The sequence below is a fragment of the Vitis riparia genome, chromosome 2, assembly GCF_004353265.1.
Source record: "Vitis riparia cultivar Riparia Gloire de Montpellier isolate 1030 chromosome 2, EGFV_Vit.rip_1.0, whole genome shotgun sequence".
NCBI classification, from domain to species: domain Eukaryota; kingdom Viridiplantae; phylum Streptophyta; class Magnoliopsida; order Vitales; family Vitaceae; genus Vitis; species Vitis riparia.
In genome coordinates this window covers 7,007,898-7,032,588 of record NC_048432.1, presented here as the reverse complement: position 1 = coordinate 7,032,588, position 24,691 = coordinate 7,007,898, and the positions used below count along the sequence as shown (strand labels likewise).

The window sequence follows — 24,691 nt, the reverse complement described above, 5'->3', positions numbered from 1 at the left end:
CATATTTTCGCATCATGAGTAAATTCACCTTGCCAAATTTGGCAAGGTGCATTTTCACCTTGCGAAAATTGCATTTTGGCAAGGTACTTTGCCTTGCCTTGCGAAACGGCTATCCCTTTGTTTGTGCTCGTGTTTCCACTTGAAATTCAAGCCTGTAAACTTCCAAAATCCTTGCTTTAACTTGTCCAAGTAGCTCCTCCATCATTTGGCATGCTTGAATTGATTCATAAGCTGATAAAAACATATAAACTTGCCACAAAATGGTTAAAACCAATTACTAAGGACCTTAATGAATTAATTGGGTTAAATGAATATGATTACTACTCAAAGGTGCTTAAATCATTATAATTAGGTCTACAAAATAACATTTTTTGGTAGTAATCAACAACTATGTGAATGATCGTACAGATGCAATCTACTCCGAAAACAAAACTATGTTGATGTGATTGATCAAAACGAGTCTAATCTATGACAAAAACCAGACAGGACAACTATGTGACTAATCATATAAGTCTGGTCTACATCAAAACCAAAAGTGAATTGTCAGGACATATTTGACTAAGTGCAGTTTGTGATGAAAACCAGATAGGACAACAACACGGTCAATCATATAAATGTGGTCTACACCATAAACAAAACTGAGTTGTCCTGACCGATCGGACCGTGAGCGATGATGACAAAAACAAAGCAACACAACGACGTGATGTTAGGATAGAGCCCTTAAAATCATGACATGATGTAATAAAATTGGAATTTATTGGTTATTTAGTGATGTTCCAGTTTCACTCTTACCTATCCTTATTCCATGTATTATACTTTATAAGCATTCTTGCCTGCGTCTTTTGCATTGTACATAACTTAGGTGCATTAGGAGCTGCACAAAAGATTTAAGTCATGGGTTCCTTACAAATAGATGACTTATTCATAGTCAATTCATGAGCCTAGGCAACACATTAGAGATTGTAATACACCACGCCTAATTGGAGGGATGGTTGGTATTGGCCATTGGGATAGGTTTCCCATGGTGAGTGCACTAGTGTGTATGGTTGCACATTAGATAAGACCTATGGTGAGTTATGACTTAAGGTTATCAAGTAGTCATGACTCCACCAAGCTACTTCATTGTATTGTCTCTCAACCTTGAGAGAATACTGAGCTTATGCTAAAGTTAGCAGTGGCTTTGACCTATGGGTAAGATTGTAAGTTGATCATATATTCCCTATGGATTAGGTCATTATTGATGGAAGTTGGTAGCAATATGTATTATTAATAAAGGCACCATGATATCTCTTGGGATTGAGACAGTGTGTCCCCTTGGGTGACCCTAAGGAGGTGTGTTCATAGTAACTACTACCAAGTAGTTCCTTAAGTGGAACTTAACATAGGCTCTTTGAGAGCTAAGATATGTCAATTGAACACACAATAGGAGGATCTATAACTTAAGGATGGTAGAGGTAGTCTTAAAAGGTTGGTAACTTTCACCTTGTTATACTAAGTACACTAGTTCATGGGGAGACTGAACACAATGGAAAGCAAGTCACGGACTTGAGCACTTGGTTTCTCATTGTTATTTACATAGGATACTAGAGTTCAATTGATTCTCTATAGTGGGATATTGAATCATCTTTAGAATAGGATTCTAAGGGAGCAAGTTTTCCTATGGGTCCCAGTGGTCCCCGCTCTTAGGTCATATACCTTGTTGGCATTGGTCAGACATATCCGGATCCTCTAATAGCGCTTACCCGGAGAGTTTTTCTCTCAGTATACAGTGCCGCGGTGTTCTCCTGAAGCTTCTTGATATTTCCAACCAACATCTTGAGATATTTTGCTTTAGATATTTATTGTCTAAATCCCCAAAGTCTCCTTGTAACCCACTTATCATAGGATTCCTCAGTCTTTAAGTAAGAACAAAGGGTGAATAACCTCATATATATAGTTTGTAATTTTCTTTAAGAATAGTGTGTAATCGGCGGGAGGAAGAAATATATTTTACAAAGTACTTGCTCTGTTTTTCCTTCATATATTTGTTTTCTTGTTAGTTTTCTTTCTAGCCAAACAAGATCTGAGGAAGTTTCCTCAGACAATGAGTGGCTAGACTTTTAGTTCCTTGGAGCTAAAGTTACCGGGAAAGGTTCCAAGTGCAAGAATTAGTAGTTTTGTGGTTTCAACCATTAATGAAGAGAAAGTGTGATCCTTTAATGATTTCTATGTTTTTAGTTAACTTAAAACACCTTCAATTCACTTGAGCCAACACCTGGTAAGGAATGATCTCCGTCCATGGAGATGCACTAGTTTACCTCTTATGAGCTTTTGGGAAGTGACTTGAAGGTAGGATTTTCTAGAATTGCCAACACTTGATAAGCTTTTGGACTCCAAGGAGACATCCATTAGTTATCTCTTGCGAGCTTGAGAAGGGAAGTCCAAAGTTAAAGATCACCTTGAATGGCAAATGCTAGGTGAGAGGCACGAGCCATTGCAAGTTGCATCAGTGAGAGGGAATTAGAGCTGAAATCCATTTAAAGGATACCTATGTACAACACCGGTTAGAGAATCGATTATATGTTAATTCTCAAATGCGAGGAAATGAATCAAATGACCGGAGCTCTGTTTTTGCATAAGGAACCTCCCCTGTGAACCTAAATGATTACTACTCAAAAAGTGCTATTTGATAGCTTTTAATTAATCCCTTTAAACACTTTTGAGTAGTAGTTAGTGCCTTTTAACCCAATTAGCATGTTAAGGCCCCTTTCAATCAATTTTAATCAAATTGTGTAAGTTTTGGTGTTTTTGTTAGTATTTTGATCACCAAAGCATTATGAGATTGAGGAGAGTTTTATGGAATCCTTGGAATTGAATGGGAAGCTTAGAGGCATGAAGAATCAAAGCTTTGAAGCATTTTTGCCATAAGCAAAGTCTGGAATGCAAGGGAAAGCAAAGAGAATCCAGCCATGAAGCATTCTTGATGACAGTCACTGCAGCCACTTTTGGAGCACTTCTTGATGTCCAAATTATACATACAATATGTCATTTGAAAGCTTGGAAGTCAACAATCCAATGCTTCAAACCGTGTGCAATTCGGAGTTGAAATGAGGAAGTTACAGCCTTTGGAAGATGACTTCTCCAAGCTGAAGGAAGGCTTCAGAAAAGTGTTGCGAAATCACCATTTTGTTGCGGAATGATTTCGCAGCCTTTTTCTACAGTACCATGGATTTCCCCTGAAGCTTCACGCCGCGATGGAAGCCAAGTACCACAAGATGGAAGTCAATTTCGCAAAGGTGTTTAATCAGCCTTTTGCTACAAAGAAATTTCGCGGCTCTTCTTGTGTACCTGCGAAATTTCGCAGACCTCACTTTTCACCTGCGAAATGGTCCTTAGTGCTTCCCGATATTTGTAACCGACACTTGGAGATATTTTTCATTAGATTTTTGTTGCCTAAATGCCCAAATTCTCCTTGTAAGTCACCAATGATAGGATTCCTTAGTTTTTAAGTTAGGAATTTGGCTAAAATATCGATGTAATAGTTGATTATGTGATTTTGGTATAAAGAGAGCCCGAGGAGCCTGTTCTGAGGGTGTTAGGGTGATGAACCTTTTGTAAAAGTTTCAAAGTAAAATACAGAGCTTGAGCTCTGCTTTACCTTCTCTCTTTGATTGTGTTTTTACTTATTTTACTAAGTTATGCACTCTCTGAGGAGTTTTCCCCAGAGAATGAGTAACTAAACCTTTTAGTTTCTTGGAGTTAAGGTTGCCGGGAAAGGTTCCAAGTGCAAGAATCAGAAGCTTTGTGGTTTCAGCTATGAATGAAGAGTAAGTGTGTCCCGTGAATGGTTTCTAATGTTTTTAGTTAACTTAAAACGCCTTGGAGTCACCTGGGCCAACACTTGGTAAGGCAAGTGATCTCTAACCATGGAAATGCACTAGTTTACCCCTTGTGAGCCTCTGGTAGGTGACTTAAAGGTAGGATTTTCTAGAATTGCCAACACTTGGTAAGCTTTTGGACTCTAAGGAGACATTTTATTAGTTATCTCTTGCGAGCTTGTGAAGGGAAGTCCAAGGTTAAAGATCTCCTTGAATGGTAAAGGCTAGTGAGAGGCTCGACCCATTGCAAGTTGCATCAGTGAGAGAATTAAAGCTGAAATCCAATTGAGGGATGCATTTGTGCAGCACCTGTTAGAGAATTGACTTTATGTTAATTCTCTAATATGAGGAATTGAACCAACTGACCGGAGCTATGCTTTTGCATGAGGAACCTCCCCTGTAAACCTGAATCTCCAAGGAATGCTTTTCTCCTTAAGTAATTTTCATCACTTGTTGTGTTGTTAATCTAGGTCCAAACCTTTTTCAACCAAAGTTTGTGTTTTATTTCTTAAGCTAATCTTGAAATGAAACAGCACCAATTCACTTTGAATTGGTATCATTTTCAACTTGAGTACCCTTCCCAGTGGAACGATCCTAGAGCCACTATGCTATAGTAGCTTTTTATTTGCTACCCTAGTTCATGGTGTTATAAGTTAAAAATTTTGTTGATTCCTCCCGCCATCAAGGAGCACCAGCTGTACACAAATCAGCTGAGACACCAATTAGGCATGAATCACTAAACCTCCAAGGAATGTTTTTTTTCATAAGTAATTTCCATTACTTTCTTTTTAGTTATCTTTAAACAAAACCTCATTTAAACAAAGTTTGTGTTTTATTTCTTAAGCTAACCTTGAAATGAAAAAGCACCAATTTAACTTTGAATTGGTATCAGTTGTGAGTTGAAAACCCTTCCCAGTGAACGATCCTAGAGCCACTATGCTATATTAGCTAAAGCTATCCTAATGCATGGTGATATAGGTTATAAATTTTGTTGATTACTCCCTCAATCAAGGAGCACCAACTGGACATGAATCAGCTGAGACACCAATTGGGAACGAGTCAAATGGCGCCGTTGCCGGGGAAGGTGCCAACTTCATAGTGATATTATTTCAGGGTACTTGTGGTTTTCATCACAAGTTTGGTGAATTTTCCTTCATTTTACTAACTCCTTAAGTTGTTTCTTTTACTTGTTTATATTATAGCATAGCTTTTAATTTAGTTTTAGTTAATCGAACTCTTTTTGGTAGTTTTGTTTTTGTTTTCCTCTATTTTTGTTTTTTTTTTTCTTTGTTACAATTGATACTAGTTGTGTATGCCAAAGTGGATACGAGATTGTGGAGGAAGGCTTGTTAAACTTGAAACACCTTATAACAAGGAGTTGGAAGTAATCTTGAACATCATGGAAACTACACCTGAGGATTAGCATAGTCACCATGGTCATCGGGACAATCCCAATGAATTTAGATCAATGAGGGATTGTATGCATCCACCTCGTATGAGTGCACCATCATGTATAGTGCCCCCTACAGAGCAGCTAGTGATTAGACCCCATATTGTGCCACTTCTGCCAACTTTCCATGGAATGGAAAGTGAGAATCCTTATGCCCATATCAAGGAATTTGAAGATGTTTGTAATACATTTCGAGAGCGAGGAGCTTCTATCGACTTGATGAGGCTTAAATTATTTCCTTTTACTTTAAAGGATAAGGCTAAGATTTGGCTTAATTCTTTAAGGCAAGGAGTATCCGTACTTGGACTGATTTACAAGCTGAATTCCTCAAGAAGTTTTTTCCTACTCATAGAACAAATAGCTTGAAAAGGCAAATTTCAAACTTCTCAGCTAAAGAGAATGAGAAATTCTATGAGTGTTGGGAAAGATACATGGAAGCCATTAATGCTTGCCCTCACCATGGCTTTGATACATGGTTGTTGGTGAGTTATTTCTATGATGGGATGTCTTCCTCAATGAAGCAACTCCTCGAAACAATGTGTGGAGGAGATTTCATGAGTAAGAATCCTAAGGAAGCTATGGATTTCTTGAGTTATGTAGCTAAAGTCTCAAGGGGATGGGATGAACCGAACAGAGGAGAAGTGGGAAAGATGAAGTCTCAACCAAATGTTCTTCATGCTAAGGTTAGGATGTACACCTTGAATGAAGATGTTGATATGAAAGCAAAATTTGCAGCTATGACAAGAAGAGTGGAGGAGCTAGAACTGAAAAAGATGCATGAAGTGCAAGTTGTTGTTGAAACACCAGTGCAAGTAAAGCCATGTTCGATTTTTCAATCTTATGAACACTTGGTGGAGAAGTGCCCTACAATTCCAGTAGCTAGAGAAATGTTTGGAGAACAAGCAAATGTCATTGGACAATTCAAGCCCAATAGCAATGCTTCGTATGGCAATACTTACAACTCAAGTTGGAGGAATCATCCAATTTTTTCATGGAAGCAAAGAGCACCTCAGTACCAACAGCCGGCTCAACCATCTCAACCATCCCAACAAGCTTCAAGTCTTGAACAAGCAATAGTGAATCTCAGCAAGGTTGTGGGAGATTTTGTTGGAGAACAAAAATCCATCAACTCTTGACTCAGTCAAAGAATTGACAGTGTAGAGAATACTTTGAATAAAAGGATAGATGGGATGCAAAATGACTTATCTCAGAAGATAGATAATCTCCAATACTCAATCTCAAGGCTCATTAATTTGAACACAGTGCAGGAGAAGGGTAGATTTCCTTCTCAACCTCACCAAAACCCCAAGGGTACCCACGAAGTGGAAACTCATGAGGGAGAAGCTTCACAGGTGAGAGATGTTAAAGCCTTGATCACTCTAAGGAGTGGTAAAAAGGTTGAGTCACCAACACCCAAGCTATATGTTGAAGAGAAGAAAGAAGAAGAGACAAAGAAGAGGGAGGAAATGAAAGGAAAGAAGAAAGATATCAGTGAAGGGAAGAAGGACCATGATTCAACAGTTAATGCAAATCCGGAGAAAGAGCTTATTAGGGAAGAATTGATGAAGAAATGCACATCTCCACTTTTTCCTCAAGCTTTGCATGGGAAAAAGGGGATAAAAAATGCATCAGAAATCCTTGAAGTATTGAGGCAAGTGAAGGTCAACATTCCATTGCTGGACATGATTAAGCAAGTTCCATCATATGCAAAGTTCCTAAAGGACCTGTGTACTATCAAAAGAGGGTTGAATGTGAATAAGAAAGCCTTCTTGATTGAGCAAGTGAGTGCCATCATACAATGCAAATCTCCTTTGAAGTACAAAGATCTGGGATGTCCTACCATTTCAGTCATGATTGGAGGAAAGGTACTGGAAAAAGCTTTGTTAGATTTGGGAGCAAGTGTGAATTTGTTACCATACTCTGTTTATAAGCAATTGGGACTTGGTGAATTAAAGCCAACATCAATCACCCTATCTTTAGCTGATAGGTCAGTGAAAATTCCAAGGAGGATAATTGAGGATGTTTTAGTTCAAGTTGATAATTTCTACTATCCAATAGATTTTGTTGTTCTTGATACTGATCCTTTAGTTAAGAAAGCTAATTATGTTCCTATCATCCTTGGAAGGCCATTTCTTGCTACTTCAAATGCAATCATAAATTGTAGGAATGGACTTATGCAACTCACTTTTGGCAACATGACACTTGAGCTTAATATCTTTCATATGTCAAAGAAGTTAATTACTCCAGAAGAAGAAGAAGGTCCAGAAGAGGTATGCATTATTGACACTCTAGTGGAGGAGCACTATGATCAGAATATGCAAGACGAGTTGAATGAAAGTCTTGAGGATCTTGAAGAAGGGTTGTCTGAACCTGCTGATGTCCTTGCTACTATACAAGGTTGGAGGAGGAAATAAGAGATCCTACCTTTATTCAATAAAGAGGAGGGACAAGATGATGTAACAGAAGAATTCCCGAAGCTCAATTTGAAACCTCTGCCCATGGAGTTGAAATACACGTACCTGGAAGAAAATAAACAATGCCCTGTTGTTATATCTTCATCTCTTACTACTCATCAGGAGATTTCTCTACTTGAAGTTCTCAAGAGGTGTAAGAAAGCAATAAGATGGCAAATATCTGATTTGAAAGGCATTAGTCCTTTGGTTTGTACACATCACATATATATGGAGGAAGAAGCTAAGCCAATTCGTCGACCTCAAAGAAGATTAAATCCTCATTTACAAGAAGTGGTGCGAACTGAGGTACTGAAACTACTCCAAGCGGGTATTATTTATCCCATATCTGACAGCCCTTGGGTGAGTCCTACTCAAGTGGTACCAAAGAAGTCAGGGATTACTGTGGTTCACAATGAAAAAGGAGAAGAAATTGCTACATGCTTCACTTCGGGTTAGAGGGTGTGTATTGATTATAGGAAATTGAATGCTGTTACAAGGACAAATCATTTCCCATTCCCATTTATTGATCAGGTGCTGGAGAGAGTCTATGGCCATCCTTTCTATTGTTTCTTGGACGAGTATTCAGGGTATTTCCAAATTGAAATTGATGTTGAAGATCAGGAGAAGACCACTTTCACATGTCCGTTTGGAACATACGCCTACAGAAGAACGCCTTTTGGTTTATGCAATGCACCTGCAACATTCCAAAGATGTATGCTTAGTATCTTTAGTGATATGGTGGAGCGAATTATGGAGGTATTCATGGATGATATTACCATATATGGAGGTACATTTAAAGAATGCTTAGTAAATTTGGAAGCGGTTCTTAAAAGATGCATTGAAAAAGACTTGGTGCTCAACTAGGAGAAATGCCATTTTATGGTATGTCATGGAATTGTCCTTGGCCATATCATCTCCGAGAAACGCATTGAAGTTGATAAAGCAAAGGTGGAACTTATTGCCAAATTTTCATCCCAACCATTGTAAAAGGAGTAAGGCAATTTCTTGGCCATGCAGGGTTCAACAGGAGATTTATACAAGACTTCTCTAAGCTTTCAAGGCCTCTTTGTGAACTTTTAGCAAAGGATGCTAAGTTTTTCTGGGATGAAAGATGTCAAAAGAGTTCTGATCAACTGAGGCAATTTTTTACAACCATTCCAATAGTAAGGGCTCCTAACTGGCAATTACCCTTTGAAGTAATGTGTGATGCCAGTGACTTTGCTATAGGAGCTGTACTTGGCCAAAGAGAAGATGGGAAGCCCTATGTGATCTACTATGCAAGCAAAACATTGAACAAGGCTCAAAGAAACTACACAACTATAGAGAAAGAATTGTTAGTTATGGTGTTTGCTTTAGACAAGTTTCGTGCTTATTTGTTGGGGTCTTTCATCATTGTTTTCACTGACCATTCAACCTTGAAGTATTTATTGACGAAGTAAGATGCAAAAGCAAGGTTGATTAGATGGATTCTTTTCTTACAAGAATTTGATCTCCAAATTAGAGACAAGAAAGGGGTGGAGAATGTGGTAGCTGACCACGTTTCAAGGTTGGCTATAGCACATAATTCCCATGTATTACCTATTAATGATGACTTTCCTGAGGAATCACTTATGTTGCTAGAGAAAGCTCCTTGGTATGCTCATATTGCTAACTATTAGGTTACTGGTGAAGTTCCAAGTGAGTGGAAAGCGCAAGACAGGAAGCACTTCTTTGTAAAGATTCATGCTTATTATTGGGAAGAGCCCTTCTTTTTCAAGTATTGTGCAGATCAGATCATAAGGAAGTATGTCCTTGAAGAAGAGCAACAAGGGATCCTCAGCCATTGCCATGAGAATGCATATGGAGGCCACTTTGCCTCTCAGAAAACAGCCATGAAGGTTTTGCAATCAGGGTTTACTTGGCCATCACTTTTCAAAGATTCCCACATCATGTGTAGGAGTTGTGATAGATGCCAAAGACTCAGGAAGCTTACAAAAAGAAACCAAATGCCCATGAACCCCATCCTTATAGTTGATCTTTTTTATGTTTGGGGTATTGATTTCATGGGACCTTTCCCAATGTCTTTTGGTAACTCTTATATATTGGTGGGGGTGGACTATGTTTCCAAATGGGTGGAGGTAATCCCCTGTAAACATGATGATCATAGGGTGGTTCTCAAATTTCTTAAGGAAAACATCTTCTCAAGATTTAGGGTGCCCAAGGCCATAATCAGTGATGGAGGTACTCATTTTTGCAACAAACCTTTTGAAACCCTATTAGCCAAGTATGGAGTGAAGCATAAGGTAGCTACACCTTATCATCCTCAAACTTCCGGGCAAGTGGAGCTAGCAAACAGGGAAATAAAAAACATACTGATGAAAGTGGTGATTACAAGTAGAAAAGATTGGTTTATTAAGCTACATGATTCATTATGGGCATATAGAACAACTTATAAGACTATTCTTGGCATGTCCCCCTACCGTCTCGTCTATGGCAAAGCGTGCCACCTCCCTGTGGAAGTTAAATATAAGGCTTGGTGGGTAATCAAGAGGTTGAACATGGACTTGATCAGAGCTGGGGCAAAGAAGTGCTTAGACCTTAATGAGATGGAGGAATTAAGAAATGATGCTTACAACAATTCCAAAGTTGCAAAATAGAGGATGAAGAAGTGGCATGATCAACTAATCTCCAACAAAGAATTGCGGAAAGGACAAAGAGTCCTACTCTATGACTCAAGGCTCCATATCTTTCCAGGGAAGCTCAAGTTAAGGTGGATAGGTCCTTTCATTATTCACCAAGTACATCTCAATGGAGTGGTGGAATTACTAAATTCCAATGGCATAGACACCTTTAGAGTCAATGGTCATCGCCTCAAGCCATTCATTGAGCCGTTCAAGCTAGAAAAGGAGGAAATTAACCTCCTCGAGCCACAAAAATCCTTATCAGAGAAGGGTTAGATGGACTTGGTTTCACCAAAGTCCATAATTTTGTTAAATATGTTAATTTTTAAGTTTTGTAAATTATTTGATTATAATTTTGGTCTTAAATTATGTTAATTGTAACTAACTTTTTGAATTACTAAAATCAGGAGGAATTGCAAGAAAATCGAAAGAAGCTGCTCCCAGCTCCTCAGAGCCATCACAGGCCCCTCCATTTGTTGATCAGCCTATGCCTCATCAGGAGCCTCCTACAGGAGAAGCAACTGAGCCATCATTTCCATAACATGACTCCATGTCGCTCAGGAGGTACCACTTCCTCCCTATTTTTCAATCGCTTTTATCACATTGAGGACAATGTTCAGCTTGGTTGGGGGGAGAGTTGAGGAAGGATGTTTTTGTTATAAATGCTAAGTTATTTTGGTAATTTAGTTGCTTTTTGCTTAATTTTGCTTTTTGCTTAATTTTAAGTTTTTATTCTACTCTCCATGGTTATTAAGGAAAAATTTTCAAAATGAAATGAGAGAAATTGAATTTTTGTTTTTCACTTGACTTAGAGTTTGTATTATGCTTACTAAAGTTGATGAATTGTTGAAACTTCTATTGAATTCAACCTTAGTTCTTCCACTTTAAGCTATTAATACACTGTGCACAATAGGTTCCAATTATAAGATGAAAAACTATTTCCCTCTTGACTTAGGAAAATTTTAGACTTGGTACCTTTGACCTCATTTAATAGTGTTGGGACACCTTATAAAAGGCCAATGAGTCTTTGAAAAAAAATATTATATGTTTGCTTGCCTTAAAACCTGAGCAAGGTCCAAGGGGTATATGGTGAAAATCTTTAAAACCTGGTGCCCTAAGCCTTAATTGGTTGGGAGTCACCGACCTCAATGCTCCTTACAAGGGTGAATAGGTGGAGTTTAACATACTATAGGTGCTTGGGTATTAAAATTTATTCTCAAAAGTCCGGGGTAAAATCCGAGGAGTTAGTGGTTGAAAGATCCTTAAAACTTGATGCCCTAAACCTTAATTGGTTGGGAGTCATCGATGGACCCCCATTACATGGACAATTTAGAAAAAAATACCTTTAAGCCTTGTACTCCTACTGATTACTACCCAAAAAGTGTTATTTTGTGCCTTTAATTCATTATGTTTTAAGCACTTTTGTGTAGTAGTTCTCCATTTTTATTCCAATTGGCATGTTAAGGACCTAGCAATGACTTCTAATCATATTTGTAGCTAGTTTTAGTGTTTTGACAGCTTTTTGGATCATTAAGACAAGCCAAGCAAAGAGGAGAAAAGCAAAGAGGAAAATAGAGGACAGCAGCTGCAGTCTTCTTTCACACTTTTGGAGCACTTCCCAAAGTCCATTTTCTACATACTATATACCATTTCAAAGCTCAGGAAGTCAAAAATCCAACGCTTCAAACCGTGTACAATTTCGAGCTGAAATGAGGAAGTTACAGCCATTGGAAGCCAATCACTCCAAGTTGAAGGAAGAATTTTGCACGGCTGCGAAATCACCCTTTTGTTGCAAAATGATTTTGCAGCCATTTTGCACAGTGCTGTGGAATTTCTCCTGAAGTTTCCCGATAGTTGTGCACCGACTCTTTAGATCTTTTCTTCAGATATTTTTGTATAAATTTTCATTTTCTCCTTGTATTCAGCCACTCATGTAATTCCTTAGCTAGGAAGTATCCAAGGAAGGGTAAATTACCTTCTTATATAAACTCTCTTGTAAACACTAAAAAAGGGGACTCTCGGAGGAGCTTGTTCCAGGGGATCCTTTGTAAAAATTTGCAAGGAAGTAAAATACAGAGCACTTACTCTGCTTTTCATATATATTTTTGTTTTCTCGTTCTTTTTCTTTCTAGCCAATCAAACTCTGAGGATTTTTCCTCAGAGGATGAGAGGCTAGGCTCTTTGTCTCTTGGAGTGAAGAAAGCCGGGTAAGTTCCCTCATACATAAATTGGAAGTTTTGTTGTTTTAGTTTTTAATGAAGAGAAAGAGTAACTCGTTAATGGTTTTTATCTTTTTAGTTAACTTAAAACGTCTTTAAATCACCTGGGCCAACACTTGGTAAGGCAAGTGATCTCCGTCCATGGAGATTCACTAGTTTACCTCTTGCGAGCCTCTGGGAGGTGACTTGAAGGTAGGATTTTCTAGAATTGCCAACACTTGGTAAACTTTTGGACTCCAAGGAGACATCCATTAGTTATCTCTTGTGAGCTTTTGACGGGTAATCCAAGGTTAAAGATCACCTTGAATGGCAAGTGCTAGGTGAGAGGTATGAGCCATTGCAAGTTGCATCAGTGAGAGGGATTTAGTGTTTGAACCCATTAATGGGAAGCATCTGTACAACACCGGTTAGAGAATTAACTATATGTTAATTCTCTAATGCGAGGAAAAGAAACAAATGACCGGAACTCTCCTTTTTGTACAAGGAATCTGAGCCTAGTGATCTGAAACTCCAAGAAACACTTTTCTTTGTAAGTAAAATCAGTTACTATTTTTGGTTAGCTTAAAACCGATCCTTTTTCATTCAAACATCTTTATGTTTTCTTTTAAAGCTAACCTTGAAATGAAAAGGCACCAATTCAGCTTTGAATTAATATCATTTGTAAAGTGAAAACCCATCCCAGTGAACGATCCTAGAGCCATTATGCTATAGTCTTTGTCTTTGCTACCCTAGTTTATGGTGTAATAGGTTATAAATTTTGTTGATTACTCCCTCAATCAAGGAGCACCAGCTGGACACGAATCAGCTGAGACACCAATTGGGCATCGAATCAAATGGCGTCGTTGCCGGGGATGGTTTCACTTTACAGTGATATCACCTTTCTAGAGTACTTGTGATCTTCATCACAAGTTTGGTGATTTTTCTTTTCCTTTTTACTAACTCTTTTTATTTCTTTATTTTTCTTTGTCCATATTTTAGTATACCTTTTATTTAGTTTTTAGTTTACCTTAATTTTTTTTCTTTGAATTGTTTTTCTTTTGTTTTCTTTTGTGTTATTTGTTTTTAATTCACAAATTGCTAGTTGTGCATGCCATATTGAATACGAGATAGCAAAGGAAGCCATGAACTTCATGAGTTATGTGGGTGAAATTTCAAGAAGATGGGATGAACCAAATGCTCGAGATTTGGGAAGAATGACGTCTCAACCTAATGCTAAGGGTGAGATGTATATTTTAAATGACGGCATAGACATGAGGACAAAGTTTGCAGCTATGGAAAGGAGATTGGAAAAGCTAGAAATAACGAATATGCAACCAGTGCAAGCCATCTCTCAGACACCATTGCAAGCTATGCCTTGTGCCATTTGTCGATCATATGAGCACTTGGTGGATGAGTGTCCTACCATTCCAGCCGAGAGGGAAATGTTTGGTGATTGCAACACCTACAATTCCAATTGGAGGGACCATCCAAATTTCTCTTGGAAACCACAGCCACCTCAGTATCAGCAACCTGCTCAAGCACCATAGCAAGCCTCAAACCTTGAACAAGCTATGATGAATCTTAACAAGGTCATGGAAGACTTTGTTGAAGATAAAAAATCCATCAATGCTCAGCTCAGTCAAAGAATTGACAGTGTAGAGAGTTCATTGAACAAAAAGATGGATGAAGTGCAAAATGATCTATCTCAGAAGATAGATAATCTCCAAGATTCAATCTCAAGGTTTGCCAACCTCAACACAGTGCAAGGGAAAGAAAACTCTCCTTCTCAACCTTATCAAAATTCCATGGGTATCCATCAAGTGGAAGCTCAAAAGGGAGAATCTTCAATGGTGAAGGAAGTTAAAACGGTTATCACTTTGAGGAGTAGTAAAGAGGTTGATCTGCCCACATGCAAGCTAGAGCATGAGGTAGAGAGTGAAACAGAGAAAGAAAATAGGGAGGAAATCAAAGGAAAGAAAAAGGGGAAAAGCATAGAGAAAGATGACTATATAAATGAAGAACCACAAAGGAAAGTCATCAAGGAAGAAATGATGAAACACATGCCTCCATCTTTTCTCCAAGCTTTGTATGGGAAAATCATACAAAGCAAGTCTCAAGTGAGAGATGCTAACTTCATATGGGATCCGGGCAAGCTAAATCAGGATCAAATTTTTTTGATGGACTTAGTCTTTCCAAAGACTAGCTAGTCCATATCTTTTTGTTTTATTTATTACTTGTTTTAATTTTGATTTTAATATTTTAATTTTGATTTCAATGCTTTAATTTTGATTTTAATGCTTTAATTCTACTTTTTTTTTTTATGTAATATAGGTTTTTTGATGATCAAAATCAGGAGGAATTGCAAAGAAATTGAAAGGAAGTCTTTTGGAGCGAGAAAAGTGCAAAAACAGGGCAAAAACAGGGTAAAAACAAGGGTCTGTGAGATTTCGCAGCCTCTTCAAAATCTACACTTTGCTGCGAAACCATTTCGCAGCCTCAAGCCCCTCTATGCGAAAATTTTCGTAGCTGCGAAACCAATTTTGGCACACGAGTGCCACTTCGCAGCACAGGAACCCCCATTTCGCAGCTGTGAAACGGCTGCGAAGCTCCAAATCATGAAAATTCCCAATTTCGCAGCCAAAGCTCCATTTCGCAGGGTATTTCGAAGCTGCGAAGCCAACTTTTGGCACACGAGTGCCATTTCGCAGCACAGTGACCCTCATTTCGCAGCTACGAAACGGCTGCGAAATCACAAAGCGTAAAAACTCCCAATTTCGTAGCCAAAGCTCCATTTCGCAGGGTATTTCGCGGTTGCGAAACCACTTTTTAGCACACGAGTGCCATTTGGAGGGCCCGTACACTCATTTCGCAGCTCCAAAATGGCTGCGAAACCTCCACACCTTAAAATCCTTCAGTACGCACACCATGAACAGACATGTCACAACCGTACCCCCATTTCAGAAACTATTGGACACATTTTGATCACTTTATGAAGTTCATTTCATGCATACCATATATCGTTTGAAAACTTGGGAAGTCAGGAGTCCATATCTTCAAACGGTGCTCGATTTGGATTTGAAACAGAAAAGTTATGGTTGTTTGAAGATGACTGTGCAAACCATGAGCGGAAATGTCGCACCTCCATTTCACTACTGTTGGACACATTTTTGAAGCACTTCCTGGAGCTCAAATTATGCATACCATATATTTTTTCAAAGCTTGGGAATTCAGGAGTCCAGCACTTCAAACGGTATGCGATTTGGAGGTAAAATGAAGAAGTTATAGCCGTTTGAAGACAAGCACGCAAAGCTGAGCGGGAATTTCGCAGTCGAGACGCCATTTAGAGGGGTGTTTCGCAGCTGCGAAACCACTTTTTGGCACACGAGTGCCATTTTGCAGCACAGTTCCCCTCATTTTGAAGCTACGAAATGGTCGGTGAAAATACCAATAGCTGCGAAATCACCTCCAAGCGTCGAAATGGCCTTCAAATTGCGAAATTGACTTGCAAAATGGAAGGAGGTTTGCAAAAACACCTTGCAAAGCCAAGGGAAGTTGCTAAAATGCCAACAGAGCCCCACGGCCATGCATATGAAGAGGAGAGCCCCGCGCACCCTAAGATCACACACATGAAGCCTTTCACTCCATTTTTGACCTCCTTAAACCATCAAATCCCATAGCTACCAACTGAGAGCTCTAATTGAGGAGACTATGCCATCTAAGGAGACTACCAAAACAGAGGTTGAAGTTCTGATCCAACCCACTCAAGAGGCCACCATAGATGCATCAGCTCCACAAGACACTGCCATTACTTGATCATCTCTTTATTTTTTTTGTATTTACTTATTATATTAGTATAGATAATTCCATGTTTTGATGTTTTATATTGGATGTATTACTGATGATGCATCATATATAGACATCATTTTTTTGTTTAAACTTGGCATTTTTCTATTTCCTCTACTCACTAACTCTTTTGTTTTTTTGAAACATGTGGTTTCTCCTATACGACTCAGACTCCATGTCACTCAGGAGGTACCACTTTCTCCCTATTTTTCAATCGCTTTTGTCACATTGAGGACAATGTTCAGCTTGGTTGGGGGGAGAGTTAAGGAAGTAAGTATTGTTATTAATGCTAAGTTATTTTGGTAATTTAGTTGCTTTTTGCTTAATTTAAAATTTTTTAAAGTTTTTATTCTACTCTCCATGGCTATTAAGGAAAAATTTTCAAAATGAAATGGGAGAAATTGAATTTTTTGTTCTTTTTACTTGACTTAGAGTTTGTATTATGTTTATTAAAGTTGATGAATTATTGAACTCCTATTGATTTCAAGCTCAGTTCTTCCACTTTAAGCTATTCACACACTGTGCACACTAGGTTCCAATTATAAGATGAAAAACTATTTCCCTCTTGACTTAGGAAAATTTAGACTTGGTACCTTTGACCTCATTTTAATAGTGTTGAGACACCTTGTAAAAGGCCAATGAGTCTTTGAAAAAAAAAAAAGAAAGAAAAAAAAAATGTTTGCTTGCCTTGAAACCCGAGCAAGGTCTGAGGGGTATATGGTGAAAATCTTTAAAACCTGGTGCCCTAAGCCTTCATTGGTTGGGAGTCACCGACCTCAATGCTCGTTACAAGGGTGAATAGGTGGAGTTTAACATACTGTAGGTGCTTGGGTATTAAAATTCATTCTCAAAAGTCCGGGGTAAAATCCAAGGAGTTAGTGGTTGAAAAATCCTTAAAGCTTGATGCCCTAAACCTTAATTGGTTAGGAGTCATCAATGGACCCCCGTTACATGGACAATTTAGAAAAGAATGCCTTTAAGCTTTGCACTCCTACAAGAAAAAATTGTGAAAGAAAAGAGGTGCGTTCTTAGCCTATTGGAGGTTGATTAGTTTGATAAGCTTTGAAAAGAACTAGGTTGAGGGGAGAGATTAGTTTAACATACTATATCCGGAAACTAATAAATAACACATAGATTTTTGTGGAAGAGTAAGGGTTGGACCTTTGGGAGTGGAAATTATTTTGAAGCTTAAATTTGCATAATGCCTACTCTTTATGAATTGTGACTAGGCAAATTATTTGATAGCTCCTATTGAAGTTTGAGTTTTATTTCTTTCATGTTCCATGTGAGAGTTTGATCAGTCATGCCACTTGATTATTTTTTGGAGTGATCAGCATGATTTTATAAAATATTATATTATCTATTTTTCTTTATTTTTCTTTCCTTCATTGCTCAGGGACTAGCAATGTGTCAGTTGGGGGGAGTGATTACTACCCAAAAAGTGCTATTTTGTGCCTTTAATTCATTATGTTTTAAGCACTTTTGTGTAGTAGTTCTCCATTTTTATTCCAATTGGCATGTTAAGGACCTAGCAATGACTTCTAATCATATTTGTGGCTAGTTTTAGTGTTTTGACAGCTTTTTGGATCATTAAGACAAGCCAAGCAAAGAGGAGAAAAGCAAAGAGGAAAATAGAGGACAGCAGCTGCAGTCTTCTTTCACACTTTTGGAGTACTTCCCGAAGTCCATTTTCTACATACTATATACCATTTCAAAGCTCAGGAAGTCACGAATCCAACGCTTCAAACCATGTACAATTTCGAGCTGAAATGAGGAAGTTACAGCCATTGGAAGCCAATCACTCCAAGCTGAAGGAAGAATTTTGCACGGCTGCGAAATCACCCTTTTGTTGCAAAATGATTTCGCAACCATTTTGCACAGTGTTGTGGAATTTCTCCTAAAGTTTCCCGATAGTTGTGCACCGACTCTTTTAGATCTTTTCTTCAAATATTTTTGTATAAATTTCCATTTTCTCCTTGTATTCAACCACTCATGTAATTCCTTAGCTAGGAAGTATCCAAGGAAGGGTAAATTACCTTCCTATATAAACTCTCCTGTAAACACTAAAAAAGGGGACTCTCGGAGGAGCTTGTTCCAAGGGATCCTTTGTAAAAATTTGCAAGGAAGTAAAATACAGAGCACTTGCTCTACTTTTCATATATATTTTTGTTTTCTCGTTCTTTTTCTTTCTAGCCAATCAAACTCTAAGGATTTTTCCTCAAAGGATGAGAGGCTAAGCTCTTCGTCTCTTGGAGTGAAGAAAGCCGGGTAAGTTCCCTCATGCATAAATTGGAAGTTTTGTTGTTTTAGTTTTTAATGAAGAGAAAGAGTAACCCGTTAATGGTTTTTATCTTTTTAGTTAACTTAAAACGTCTTTAAATCACCTGGGCCAACACTTGGTAAGGCAAGTGATCTCCGTCCATGGAGATTCACTAGTTTACCTCTTGCGAGCCTCTGGGAGGTGACTTGAAGGTAGGATTTTCTAGAATTGCCAACACTTGGTAAGCTTTTGGACTCCAAGGAGACATCCATTAATTATCTCTTGCGAGCTTTTGATGGGTAATCCAAGGTTAAAGATCACCTTGAATGGCAAGTGCTAGGTGAGAGGTATGAGCCATTGCAAGTTGCATCAGTGAGAGGGATTTAGTGTTTGAACCCATTAATGGGAAGCATTTGTACAACAGCGGTTAGAGAATTAACTATATGTTAATTATCTAATGCGAGGAAAAGAAACAAATGACCGGAACTCTCCTTTTTGTACAAGGAAACCGAGCCTAGTGATCTGAAACTCCAAGAAACACTTTTCTTTGTAAGTAAAATCAGTTACTATTTTTGGTTAGCTTAAAACCGATCCTTTTTCATTCAAACATCTTTATGTTTTCTTTTAAAGCTAACCTTGAAATGAAAAGGCACCAATTCAGCTTTGAATTAATATCATTTGCAAAGTGAAAACCCATCCCAGTGAACGATCCTAGAGCCACTATGCTATAGTAGCTTTGTCTTTGCTACCCTAGTTTATGGTGTAATAGGTTATAAATTTTGTTGATTACTCCCTCAATCAAGGAGCACCAGCTGGACACGAATCAGTTGAGACACCAATTGGGCATGAATCAAATTCCTACAATGAAAAAAATTGTGAAACAAGAGGTGCGTTCTTAGCCTATTGGAGGTTGATCAGTTTGCGAAACTTTGAAAAAGAACTAGGTTTGGGGGAGAGATTAGTTCAACATACTATATTCGGAAACTAATAAATAACACTTAGATTTTTGTGGAAGAGTAAGGTTTGACCCTTTGGGAGTGGAAACTCTTTAAAGCTTAAATTTGCATAATGCTTTCTCTTTATGAATTATGATTAGACAAGTTATTTGATAACTCTTGTTGAAGTTTGAGTTTTATTTCTTTAATGTTCCATGTGAGAGTTAGATCATCATGCCACTTGAAAATTGTTTTTGATTAGCATGATGTTGTAAATTATAGTACTGTTTATTTTTATTTTTCTCTCCTTCATTGCTAAGGGACTAGCAATATGTCGGTTGGGGGGAGTGATTACTACTCAAAAAGTGCTATTTCATAGCTTGTAATTAACTCTTTTAAACATTTTTGAGTAGTAGTTATCACCTTTTAACCCAATTAACATATTAAGGACCCTTGCAATCAATTCTAATCAAATTGTGTTAAGTTTTGGTGTTTTGATAGCTTTTTTATCACCAAAGCAATCCGAGATTGAGGAGAGTTCTTTGGAATCCATGGCAAAGCAATGGAAAGCTCAGAAACATGAAAAATCGAAGCTATGAAGTCCTTTGCCATAAGCAAATCCGAAATGCAAGGAGCAAAAGATGTCCAGACAGGGCATCCGGACACACCATCGGATGGCGGCGGAACATGGTCTGTGGCAGGCTGTCCGAATGACATAGCAAGGCTTGCTCACTTTAGTCAATAATCTAGACAACATATTCGGATAGGATATGCTATCATCCGGGGTGTGATGTTCATGAGTGCCGTGTGCTTCTCCCTGAGGGAGTTCGGATAGGGAAGCGCCCCACATGTCCTCTTGGGGAATCCGAATGGAATTGATCTAGATAGCCTTGCGCACTCCGTGTCATCCGAGAGAGGGGTCCCTACACCTTGCACACACAGACGGTCCCCCTTACGACATAGCTCATTCCACCCGGGGAGGAATTCTGTCTGGCCGACATTCCACCTTCTCCGGATATCTCACATCCGGATGGGAGAGGAGGACGTTTCAACTTCCCCGATCAGACATGTCTAGATCCTCTGATCGGATATTTCACATCCGAACATCTCATAGCCGGATGGGAGAGGAGGACGTTTCAACTTCTCCGGTCAGACATATCCGGATCCTCTGATAGCGCTTACCTGGAGAGTTTTTCTCTCAGTATATAGTGCCGCGGTGTTCTCCTAAAGCTTCCTGATATTTTCGACCGACATCTTGAGATATTTTGCTTTAGATATTTGTTGTCTAAATCCCCAAAGTCTCCTTGTAACCCACCTATCATAGGATTCCTTAGTCTTTAAGTAAGAACAAAGGGTGAATAACCTCATATATATAGTTTGTAATTTTCTTTAAGAATAGTGTGTAATCGGAGGAAGGAAGAAATATATTTTATAGAGCACTTGCTTTGTTTTTCCTTCATATATTTGTTTTCTTGTTAGTTTTCTTTCTAGCCAAACAAGCTCTGAGGAAGTTTCCTCAGAGAATGAGTGGCTAGACTTTTAGTTCCTTGGAGCTAAGGTTGCCGGGAAAGGTTCCAAGTGCAAGAGTTAGTAGTTTTGTGGTTTCAGCCATTAATGAAGAGAAAGTGTGATCCTTTAATGATTTCTATGTTTTTAGTTAACTTAAAACACCTTCAATTCACTTGAGCCAACACCTGGTAAGGCAAATGATCTACGTCCATGGAGATGCACTAGTTTACCTCTTGTGAGCTTTTGGGAAGTGACTTGAAGGTAGGATTTTCTAGAATTGCCAACACTTGGTAAGCTTTTGGACTCCAAGGAGTCATCCATTAGTTATCTCTTATGAGCTTAAGAAGGGAAGTCCAAAGTTAAAGATCACCTTTTATGGCAAATGCTAGGTGAGAGGCACGAGCCATTGCAAGTTGCATGAGTGAGAGGGAATTAGAGTTGAAATCCATTTAAAGGATACCTCTGTACAACACTGGTTAGAGAATTGACTATATATTAATTCTCTAATGCGAGGAAATGAATCAAATGACTGGAGCTCTGTTTTTGCATAAGGAACCTCCCCTGTGAACCCAAACCTCCAAGGAATGTTTTTCTTCATAAGTAATTTCCATTACTTTCTTTTTAGTTAGCTTTAAACAAAACCTCATTTAAACAAAGTTTGTGCTTTATTTCTTAAGCTAACCTTGAAATGAAAAAGCACCAATTTAACTTTGAATTGGTATTAGTTGTGAGTTGAAAACCCTTCCCAGTGAACGATCCTAGAGCCACTATGCTATATTAGCTAAAGCTATCCTAATGCATGGTGATATAGGTTATAAATTTTGTTGATTACTCCCTCAGTCAAGGAGCACTAGTTGGACATGAATCAGCTGAGATACCAATTGAGAACGAATCATCAACTGGCTCAACCAACTAGGTAACCGATCGATCTGTTATACTTTTCTGGTTGAGGTTTGTTTGAGAGATGTACTGGTCGAGAGATGCAAGAATCTTCTCTCTCTTCCAATAGCCTTTCATTTCCAGTTGATGGTTATGCCTTCTTGGTCGAGGTCCGGTGGAGTTTTGGTAGAGGCCTAGTGGTCACTTGCCATGCATTTATTGCCCAATGGTTAGTCAACGGGTCGACACCCAGCTTGATCAGTTAAAGTTGCTTCTTGGCATTTTGGCTTCTGAGGCTAAAAACCTATAAATTCAGGGCTCCACTTCATTTATGAGTATAAGAACACCTGCATTTATTTGTTTACATACTTGTTCTTACCTCAAAAGCTCTCATTCTTTCTTAGGTAAATTAAACCTCTACTTGCATATTCCTTAGTGCACCCTTATTATTCATTTTAGCATTTGAGCCCTTGTTCAGCTAGGTTGAGAGATTTAAATTTGTTATTTGACCCTTAGAAGCTTCAAGTGAGTAGTTACTTGAAGAGATTGTGTAAGAGCCCATTGGAGTTAGAATCCAAGTGTAAAGGTGTTAAAATCTTGGTTGAAGCTTTTAAGTATAGTGGAACCCTCACTCGGTTAGGAGCTTGAGGAGGGTGGATGTAGGCAAGGGGTTTCGAACCACTATAAAATCTCAGTTTTCTCTCTCTAACTTTATCTCTTTATATTTGTTCTTCTTTTGCTTGAATTTATTGTGTTTGAAAAAGATTTTTTAAAATCAAATTCATCCCCCTCCCTTTTAGTTGTTTTCCCTTTTAAGATTAGCATTTATTTTCTCATGGACAACGATGTGATTGCTCGTATAAGTGCAGTCTATGTTGTAAACGATACTAAAGTATCGTGATTGATTGGGCTAGGTGTAGTCTATGATGAAAACCAGACATGATAATGGCATGAAGGATCATATAGGTCAGGTTAACGTCGAAACCAAAACTGAACTATCGAGACCTATTCGACCGAGTGTGGTCTGTGATGAAAACCAAATAGGACAATGTCGTGATCAATCGTATAGGTGCGATTTATTTCGTAATCAATACTGAAGTGTCATGATTGACCTGACCAGGTGCAGTTTGTGATGAAAACTAGAGAGGACAATGACATGACTAATTGTATATGTGCAGTCTACGCCGAAAACGATACTAAACTATTGTCACTGATCGGATCGGATGTCGATTGTGATAAAAACCAGATAGGAAAACTACATGACTGATTGTATAGATATGGTCTACATCGAAATCGAAATTGAACTATTGGGACCTATCTAACTAGGTGTGGTTTATGAGGAAAACTAGATCGAACAACGACGTGACCAATTGTATAGGGTGCGATCTATGTCAAAAATGAAACTAGGCTTTAGTAACCGACTAACTAGGTGCGGTGTGTGACAAAAATAAGACAAGACAATGGCATGATGGAACAGACATGTACGATCTATGTTGAAAACGATATAGAAATATCATGACCGATTGGATTGGGTGCCTTCTGTGATAAAAAGAAGAAAAGAAACCGACATGATCGATCATATAGGTGTGGTCTACGCCAAAATCGATACTGAAATTTCGTGAATTATTAGATCAGGTACATATTATGACGAAAACTAGATAAGACAACTACATGACTGATTGTGTAAATGTGATCTACATCAAAATTGAAATTGAGCTACCATGATTGATCAGACCGAGTCCGATCTGTGACAAAAACTAGACAGGATAATGATGTGATCGATCATATAGGTCTTATCTACGTCAAAGCCAAAATTGAACTTTCGAGACCTATCTGGCCACATGCAGTATGTGATGAAAACAAGATAGGACAACAACGTGATTGATGGTATAAGTGTATTTTATGTTGAAAATGATACTAAATTGATGTGATCGATTCAACCGGGTGCAGTCTGTGATGAATACTAGAGAGGACAATGATGTGACCGATCATACAGGTGCAGTCTACATTGAAAATAATACTAAGCTGCCGTGGATGATTGGATCAGGTGGCGACTGTTACGAAAAGAAAATAGGACAACAACATGATCGATCTTATAGGTGAGGTCTACACTGAAAACGACACCGAATTGTCGTGATCGATCAGATCGGGTGTTAATTGTGACGAAAAATAAATAGGAAAACTATGTGACTGATCGTATAGATGCGGTCTATGCTGAAATAGATACTGAACTGTCGTGTCCGATCAGATTAGGTGCTAACATTGATGAAAACCAAATAGGATAACAACGTGACTGCTTGTACAGATGCAATTTACATTTTCATCATACTAAACTATCATGACCGATCAGATCAGGTGCCAACATTGATGAGAACTAAATAGGATAACTACATGATTGATTGTATAGATGCAGTCTACGCCGAAAAATAAAGATCAACACCATGACCAATCAGATTGGTATGGTCTATGACAAAAACCAGTCAGAACAATGATGTGATCGAGCATATAGGTCTGGTCTATGTTGAAATCGAAACTAAAATGTCAAGAATTATTTGAATAGGTGCAATCTATGATGAAACTAGAAAGGGCAACAGCCTTACCTACAAGTGCACTATATTTCGAAAACGATACTAAATTATCGTGATTG

General features: G+C 38.3%; 1 pseudogene; it reads left to right on the top strand.

Moving 5' to 3' along the window:
- The first annotated feature begins 9,853 nt into the window (after positions 1-9,853).
- Positions 9,854-24,691, top strand: part of LOC117929890 — a 138,146-nt pseudogene continuing 123,308 nt past the window's right edge.